Genomic DNA, 8,590 nt, shown 5'->3' with positions numbered 1-8,590 from the left:
TGACACCCGCTTGTAATTTAACCTGACCATCTCTATGACGCCTCGTTTGGGTTATTCCTGTTACCTCCCAAATAGACTGGGTAGTTTGGGGCGGGACTCGTACAGTGAGGGGAGTTTAATGAAGGCGATACCTACAGTAATACCTCTAGTTCAGCTAATATCCCTAAAGCTGAATGAAATCGTCGGTATCTTGACAAACATCGTCTTGGGTAAGGATCAGTAAATCAGGTCTGGCGGTGGCGAGACTAACATCATCCGGTGGTATCAAGAGTAAAATTGTTTGGCATTAGCAAGAATAAAAACCGCCCCGTGGAAAAAAGAATAAAGCCGTCTGAATGCAGCACAAATAAAAGTCGAGTAGTAAGGAGAATAAAACGGTCCAGTGGTAGCAATAAAACCGTCTGGAAGCAGGAAAAAAATCATTTTGGAGGTAGCAAGAATAAAACCATCAAGTGGTATCAATAAAACCGTCTGGAGGAAACAAGAATAAAACCGTCTGGAAGTAACAAGATTATAACCGTCTATCAGTATCGAGAATTAAACTCGGGCTTCAAATCTACATGCTAAGTGTGAATTCTCTCTCTGATTAATTAGCATTTTAAATGAGCACATAGGGGTCACTCGTCTCCATTTATATACACATTTATTTAAACCTTGGTAGTGTGAAAGACAAAGAGAGTGAGGATGGGGAGGTGAAAATGAGTGAGTCACAGAGGGCAAGAGTGAATAAGTCACTGAGAGGGTGAGTGAGCCTGTGAAAAATGGTTAGTGTCTGTAGGAGAGGGTTACAGCGCCAGTGAAAAAAGGGTAAGTGTGAGAATGAGAGGGTTAAAGCGAGTGAGCGGGTGAAAATTAGGAAGAATAAAAGGCAGGTGAAGTGTATGAGTAAAGTAAGGAATAAGTGATGAATTTAGATACAATGACACGGAGTAAGTCTACCTTACCCCCACCCCACCCAACCAAAGGAAAAAAATAAAAGTGAATGTGGTGGAGTGAATGAATAAGAGAGAGAGAGAGAGAGAGAGAGAGAGAGTGGTTAAGGAAGTGATAAGTTAGGTGGGTGACAGGAATTCATAGGTTAGGTGAGTGACTGAGCAGGTGACGGACATTGAGAACGCAAGGGATACTCGTACACCGAATAAAACAGTATGAGGAGAGGATGACTGAGAAAGACTGGCTGAGTAAACAGCAGATCACGTAACCTTATGAGTGAGACAAACACTGGGTGAGTGTGTGAGGGACAGGATGAGTAAGGCAAAGGCTGAGTAAGTGAGAAGAGAGAGAGAGAGAGAGAGAGAGAGAGAGAGAGAGAGAGGAATGGATTAGGATGGGGAATGAAGAATTAGGTGCGGTGAGTGAGTACATGAAAAAGGAACAGTAAGGCAGAGGAGTTAGGAAGCGTGAGGCTGCCTACATACCGAGAGTCGATTCGGGTCGATTCATTTGGTTCACGTACAAAAGAATATTTCCCCTCATACAAAAAAGTCGAGGAGTCAGGTTTATCTACCAGCTGTGATATCTACTTGAACTATGCAGAATCACGTGCAGGTAATGTGACAATACTTAATAGACGTGAAAAATTTGGCTGTTATTAATTAATGAACTCGTAAACAATTGTCTTCTAAACATACCTTCAGAACTCAGTTTAGTATTAATGCCTCTCCACAATCGTGAGATTACTAAACGATTTCGTTCTTCATCAATAAGGCCATGGAAACCAGTGCGCTCACGAGCACAATTTACCCGTTCCACAAGTTACATGGTGACTCTCCCAGCGAAAGTAACCCTACGATTGAAAAGAAAATGAGTCTGGTCGCATGCGGCTGGACTGAACGTGATCTGGATCGAGTCAACTCACCCGATTCGAAAAGGTTCTACATTAAATAACATACAATTTAACGAGCTGTAGCATGGCGAGGCATATATAGGTAGAGACATGACTTGACCCTGACTCCATTTTAGCCTTCTGTTGTGCAGACAGCCTCAGCTTTAACACAGAATCTCTACAACACAACACCAATCACCAAACAACAACCCAGATTAGTGGTACAGTCAGGGAATCAAATATCTTTCAGTTGCGTCTGAAGATAATGAAACCTAGCGAAACCTAACCAAAGTTATAACTGGATTAATATGTCTCAGATGTACCAACTCTTCCGCATTGTGTTCACCAAGTTTAGGTTAAATACTTATTTCTCCGACTGTACCAACAGCAATCAAGTCTAGCACCACACCACACCATGCAACACAACACCTCTGCCCCCCCCCACACCACCCACACACCACACCATACCACACCACACCATGCAACACAACACCTCTGCCCCCCCCACACCACACCACACCATACCACACCACACACACCATACCACACCACACCACACCACACCACACCACACGCAAGCACACATCACACACCACCAAACACAACACCTCAGCCCACCACCTCACATCTCATACTATCACGCCACATCACACAGCACCTCAGCACACTACCAGACACACATTACCACACAGCGCAACTCAACGCCTCAGCATACCACCTCACACCTCATCTTACCACATTACACCACACCAACACACCACACCACACCACCTCACACCTCATCCTACCACACACACACACACACACACACACACACACACACACACACACCACCTTCGTCAATCAAGCCGTGTAATTAGGGCCTACTAAATCTGTACCACCTTCATATTCTGCCTCAGGTATTGTCGTTAAATATCTTACTTATGGATCCATTGTTTTTTATATTAATTTTACCCGGTATATACTTACACTGAATTTCAGTGACTCGTATAATAAACTTCATGCGCGACTAGGTTAACTCATTCAGTACTATGACGCCATTTGTACTTTACTCTTCCACTAAAGACTATTTTACTCAGCTGAAGGAATGTCACTTGACTGTGAAGGGATTATTGAAGACTAAACCCGACTAACAGCGACAAAAATAGAATAGATCGTTAATGTTGTGACGAAATTATTGGAGGTTACTGATTATCTCCTCAGACAAAGAAGTACTTCTTGAGCTGAAGAGTACAGTGCAGATCCATCCAGTACTAAAGTTTAAGTGTCATTATTATGAATGTCTTAAAATAGCTTTTGCTAGAAGTCCCGATATGTTACTCTAAATATTTGGTGAAATGCACATGCCTACAATTCTGTGATACACTTTTAAATCCGTATAAAACCACATATTATATAATACAGGACCTGGCAACGTGTGGGTGGATTGGCCGTATACTTATTGCTTAAAGCGCTAAGCGGAAGGCAAATCCCCTGTTTCTGATGCTCAACATCTGTGCCCGTCAGATGTGGTTGGTTAGCTGCATGTCTTGTTTCACCCACATCAGGCTGTTCACAAATGACATTAAAAGAGAATATATAGTATGTGGATTGATTTCCTCTTCGCAAGCTCAGTTTTATCCCTTTGAGAATTACTTACTTTTCATCTTATTTCGTCTAACGTCAGGCGATTTTACTAAGTTAAAATTAGGACGCAAATAAAATATATATATATATATATATATATATATATATATATATATATATATATATATATATATATATATATATATATATATATCACGATGCAACTTCCTCCCAAAGAATACAGACTACTGTGCTTTATTCCTGCTTAGGGCAAACTATTTTGTGATAACACTGAGCCGTGAAAGCATCATCATTTGCTTGAGGCTGGAACCCATCGCTCCACTGCAAGTCTAACAGGTGATGTTTTTCCTTCTTTTCGGATCCACTCACCCTGACGCACTGTTATGTGTGGAGGGTAGTGAGCTTAAGCTAGCCCAGACACGATGGCCAAAAGGCTGTATATGGAAACAAGTTGTGGCCTGCAGTGGCGAGACGGGTTCGAGTCCCATGCAAGTGAGGGTGCTTTCACGGTTCGATGCTATTACAACTTGTCGTGTCTACATGCAACACGCGATTTTCTTCATCTGGCAGAAACCCTACCCAGGCAGGGCTTAATTTATTTCGTGTAATAACGTGGATTATTGGGCTCAGAAGAAGGGTATATGTTGGAATAAGTTTGGTGGATAAGTCGCCGGGTGAGAGGATCTTAGGGCTCAGTGGCACGTAATCCAACATTTCCTTGGCTTAGTGTCACCCGGAGTGGAGTTTGAATTCATGATGAATGGTAAGGGAAGGTTAAATATTCTGGTATCGGCCTCAACACCCGTAAATAGACACAATAATGCACGTCTTAACAATCCGTAACTATAAACAATAATTCACACCACAACAATAATAATACAAATCACAATCACACCTCAACCGCCACACCACTACAATCAACCCTGCACTGCTCACCTATCCCTTCCTATCTCACTGTTTTCTCAGGCATATTTTGTAGCTCAGCCTCTGATTTGTGGAAGCCATCTCATCGGATATCAGAATGAATAGGCAAAGAGAAAGAAAAATAAGAAAAAGAAAACGTCCTTTTTTGCATAGTTTAAAAATCAGTTAAAAACTGCGTACAGGCATTGATTCCCCTTGATCACGCATCCACATTTTTCCCGCAGTTTACTGATACAAAGTGTTTACCAAACGGTTTACCGAAAAACTAATCAACACAATATTTTTTCAGTTTACCCTATTACCTTTGCATTAGCAACCAACATACAGTATAACAATAACTGAATGTATAGCCTACTGCTGTCCTTCAAATATTTAACTATGAGTTTACCTTGTCCAAAGAAAGTCAAGAATGTTTAATAAAAGTCAGCAACTTAGCACGCAATTGTTCATTCCACACATTATACTTCATCCATGGTCATACGTGATAGGCATGTCAGAAAAATATAGTTTGCACGCAACAAACTCCACACCAACAAACTTCAAGGAATCAGCAGACAACAAATCGCACCATACTTGTCCATCAAAATCATTAACTACCTGCTTTCTGCATAAAGGCGGAAATGGTTTAAAAAAAAAAAAAGCCAAGCTGTAGATTACTTGCAACTTAGCACATACTTCATATTAACGCCATGTTCGAAGCAGGTTTATCACATACAGCTGATGGTGTATCTCAGACTGATGTAAACAGGACCACTCAGAGTGCAACACCCGCACCCAGCAACTGATCTGACTTTGCCCTATGACCTTGACTTATTATTACACTAGTTGTTCTCAGAACATAACTACTGTACTTCATCCCTGTCTAGCTCTTAATCATTCCACAATGTTTGGTCTAAATAAAATAAAACCTTTAAGTTGACCTTGACGTGTAGCCTAGATGTATGATCTCTTGATTAAAAATGCAATAGGTTAATTATGCATAGGCTTCAAAACTACTTTCCACACCGCTACTAGTACGCATTGGTCTCTTTTTCCTGACATTAGATTGGGCAGCTTGCAGAGTAACAAATAATTTGTTAAAATGATCATCTTGATTTGTATCAGTGCTAACCGTGTAGAGGACTCGTTTGATTAGGACAGATACACACCTACATACCTACCAATTACCTACATTGTATTTTATTTCGGCTATAGCTATCGTAAAACGACTTATGTCTGCCCATCAGAAACCTAGAAGACTAAAACAGTAAAAATGTATGATATTAACATTATATCCAATAATAAAACAACTCCCTAATTTACTGCAGCCTAAAACGGGCGGCTTTATGCAGCTCACAGAATCCAACCGCGGCCAAAGGATTAAAACAGTCGTAAGCTTCTTAGGAATTTGCTCATTTGGCGTGAAAGACTGCCAGAATTCCGAGGGCTTGAATGGTAATAGAAAGACTGTGTAATACTTTCCACTGGCCATGCTGTAAAAGTTTATCCCACATTTGTATATTTCATTTTTCTAGACCATGCCTTACTTCATCTTTACGTGGATAAAGGATAATGATGATGATGATGATGATGGTAGAGAGAGAGAGAGAGAGAGAGAGAGAGAGAGAGAGAGAGAGATGGGGGAAATCTGGAGGGGAAGATGGAAGGAAATGGACAGGTCAACTTGAAGGACAAGATTCAGCAACTGACCATCTTTATATTCTCTCAGGCTCTCCTTTCCTTCCCTCGTTTTGTTTGCATTCTTTCCTTCCTTCATTCCTCAGTCCTCCTACCAACCTTCTTTCCTTCCCTTCCTCATTTCTGCCATGTTTCTTTCACTTTTTTTTTTCCTGTCATTCTGTATTCTTGGTTTTTCTATCTTTGGACTTGATTATCCATTCTCTTTTCTTCCGCCTTTCATCCCATCCGTCCTTCCTTTCTTCTCTCCTCCTTCCTTTTACTTTATCTTAACTCTTTTTTTCTCTTTCCTTCCTTCCTTCCTTCCCCTATTCCCTTATTTTCATCCTATTTTTTTTCTTTCTGTTCTCATTGTTCCTCTATTTTCGATGCTGTTACCAACTCTCAAACTGCATTTCCATTTTCACTTATTCTCCTTCCTTCACATTTATCATATTTTACTTACTGTTTAATTCCTATCCTTCTCTAACTTTTTTTCATTTCCTCTCCTTCCTATTATTGTCTTTCTTTATGCAATATTCTTTTTCCCTTACTGCTGATCCCACTCTCTACCGCCTCCAGATTGTACAATCTGGATCTATTTTCTCACTCTCTCTCTTTCCTCTCCTTAACCCCATCAGCCCGAGGACGTCTTTTGTTTTTTATTCCTGTTGACTTAATTATTTCAGCTTAAAAACTGTCTCGTTCTGGGGGTACTGATGAGAGTTTTATCTAAGCCCTCCAATTCGGAAAGTCTCTCTGAAGATAATTATTACTGACTGCAGAAAGCAAGCATTAATTTCAAGATGTCTTCGTAGTTAAGGAAATAATCACCTGCTGTAGACGCTTCTTCCCCTTCCCTGTTCCTCTTACCTTCCTCTTTCATCTTCTTCACTCGTCCCAACAGCCTTCAATCTGTTCATTCATTTTTCCTCACTCTTGTTCCTTTCTCCATTATTTTTCTTTCTTTTATCGTCTTCGCAATTTTTCGTTATTAGTCTCTTTCCATTTCCCCTTTTCTCAGCTTTTCCGTACTCCCTTTTTCTATATTCTTCCACCCCTTCTTGCTTCCTTACTTTTTTATTCCTTTTTTCCTCTTCTCTCCATCTTCCCAATGAATTACGTCTACTTCTCGTCTATTTCTAGTCTCACCCCATTCTCTCTCTCTCTCTCTCTCTCTCTCTCTCTCTCTCTCTCTCTCTCTCTCATACAGGCAGACCAATAAAGTAAGCCGAACTGGAGCCAACACAGGCGAGGCGGTGACAGGAAAAAGAATGGCCTGGACGTGGCACAGAACAAATATGAAGCCGCCCAGGAATGATGCACTGGCAGGCGGAGGCACTAGGTGGTTTTATTGCAGGAAATACATGTAATTTGATGATCATCTAGTATACCATAAGAGCTTACTAGATCGAAAATATACTACCACCGATTGTATTCATGCTACCTCCTGGCATTTTCATTTCAGCTTGGTAGTGACATTTCGAACTGAGAGAGAGGATAAAGCCTTCACTGAGGTTTACACTACCAGCTGACTCCCCAAAGCTAATTAGAACCGGCTGGCAGCAGCAGCACTATATTACTAAATCCCTCATCGTGCTGGGGAATTTGACACACAAGCTTGGGGCGATCACCGCGACTGTGCACACCCATAAATAAATGATAAATACATATAACAGGATGCTCATAGACGTGTGTGTGTGTGTCTGTGTGTGTGTGTGTGTGTGTGTGTTTGCAGTTATGAAGTACACGGGGATACGTTTCATATCGACTCCCAGTATACACTGTTCTATCTATCTATCTATTGCCAGACGCCATAATCCCGTAAAGGGTGGCCATTGACTTTGAGTTATTTGTTTTACAGAGAGGGGCACTAACCCTCCACCAACCCACTTGTTGACACGTAGGATTTGGTTATATTGTTACCACTCAGCGTTGTAAATGGTTTCTTGGCTTACAGTAAACCATTTGGCTTGTCACTCAATGTAAAGGCACCTATAAATGAAAGAAAAGCAATAAGAAGTGACATGAAAGATGGGAGAAATAGGAAGAGAGGAGGGCAGGCACAGAAAAAAAGAATGATAAAGGTTAAGGAAGAAGTCGGCAACACTACACTATTGCAAAATATTCAGCACTTACTGTATACATCATCAAGGTCAGAGATGACCCTGATCACAGACATTACTGATTTTGTGGTATGTATTTTAATCCAGACTAGATCATCTCACCAACAGTAAATTCTCTCCACCACTACTTGCTTTTTAATTATGATTACGTCGTGTATTTTATGTTGATTTAGACACACAATTCGTCATCTTTGGGGAAAAGAATCGTATTAAAGAGAATATAATAAGCAGTATATAGCCTACTCACTTCTGTTTAAGAAATCTCCCCTAATGTGACTATTATCGCTTGGGTGAAACAGGGATAGTTCAAAATAAATATTGTCTTACTGAATGGGTGAACATAAATTGGCAGGAATTACTGGAAGGAGGATAAAAATGATTTCTAAGATAATAACAGCTGCCATCACGGGAGGAAGAAAATAATGAGAAACACTTCAACGTGGTTCAGCCAAGTGGAGCGAATGAAGAGTGA

The sequence above is a fragment of the Coenobita brevimanus genome, chromosome 80 (genome assembly GCF_032717465.1).
Source record: "Coenobita brevimanus isolate Jiangsu-jjx chromosome 80, ASM3271746v2, whole genome shotgun sequence".
Lineage (NCBI taxonomy): Eukaryota > Metazoa > Arthropoda > Malacostraca > Decapoda > Coenobitidae > Coenobita > Coenobita brevimanus.
Note: the sequence above shows the minus strand (reverse complement) of the source record.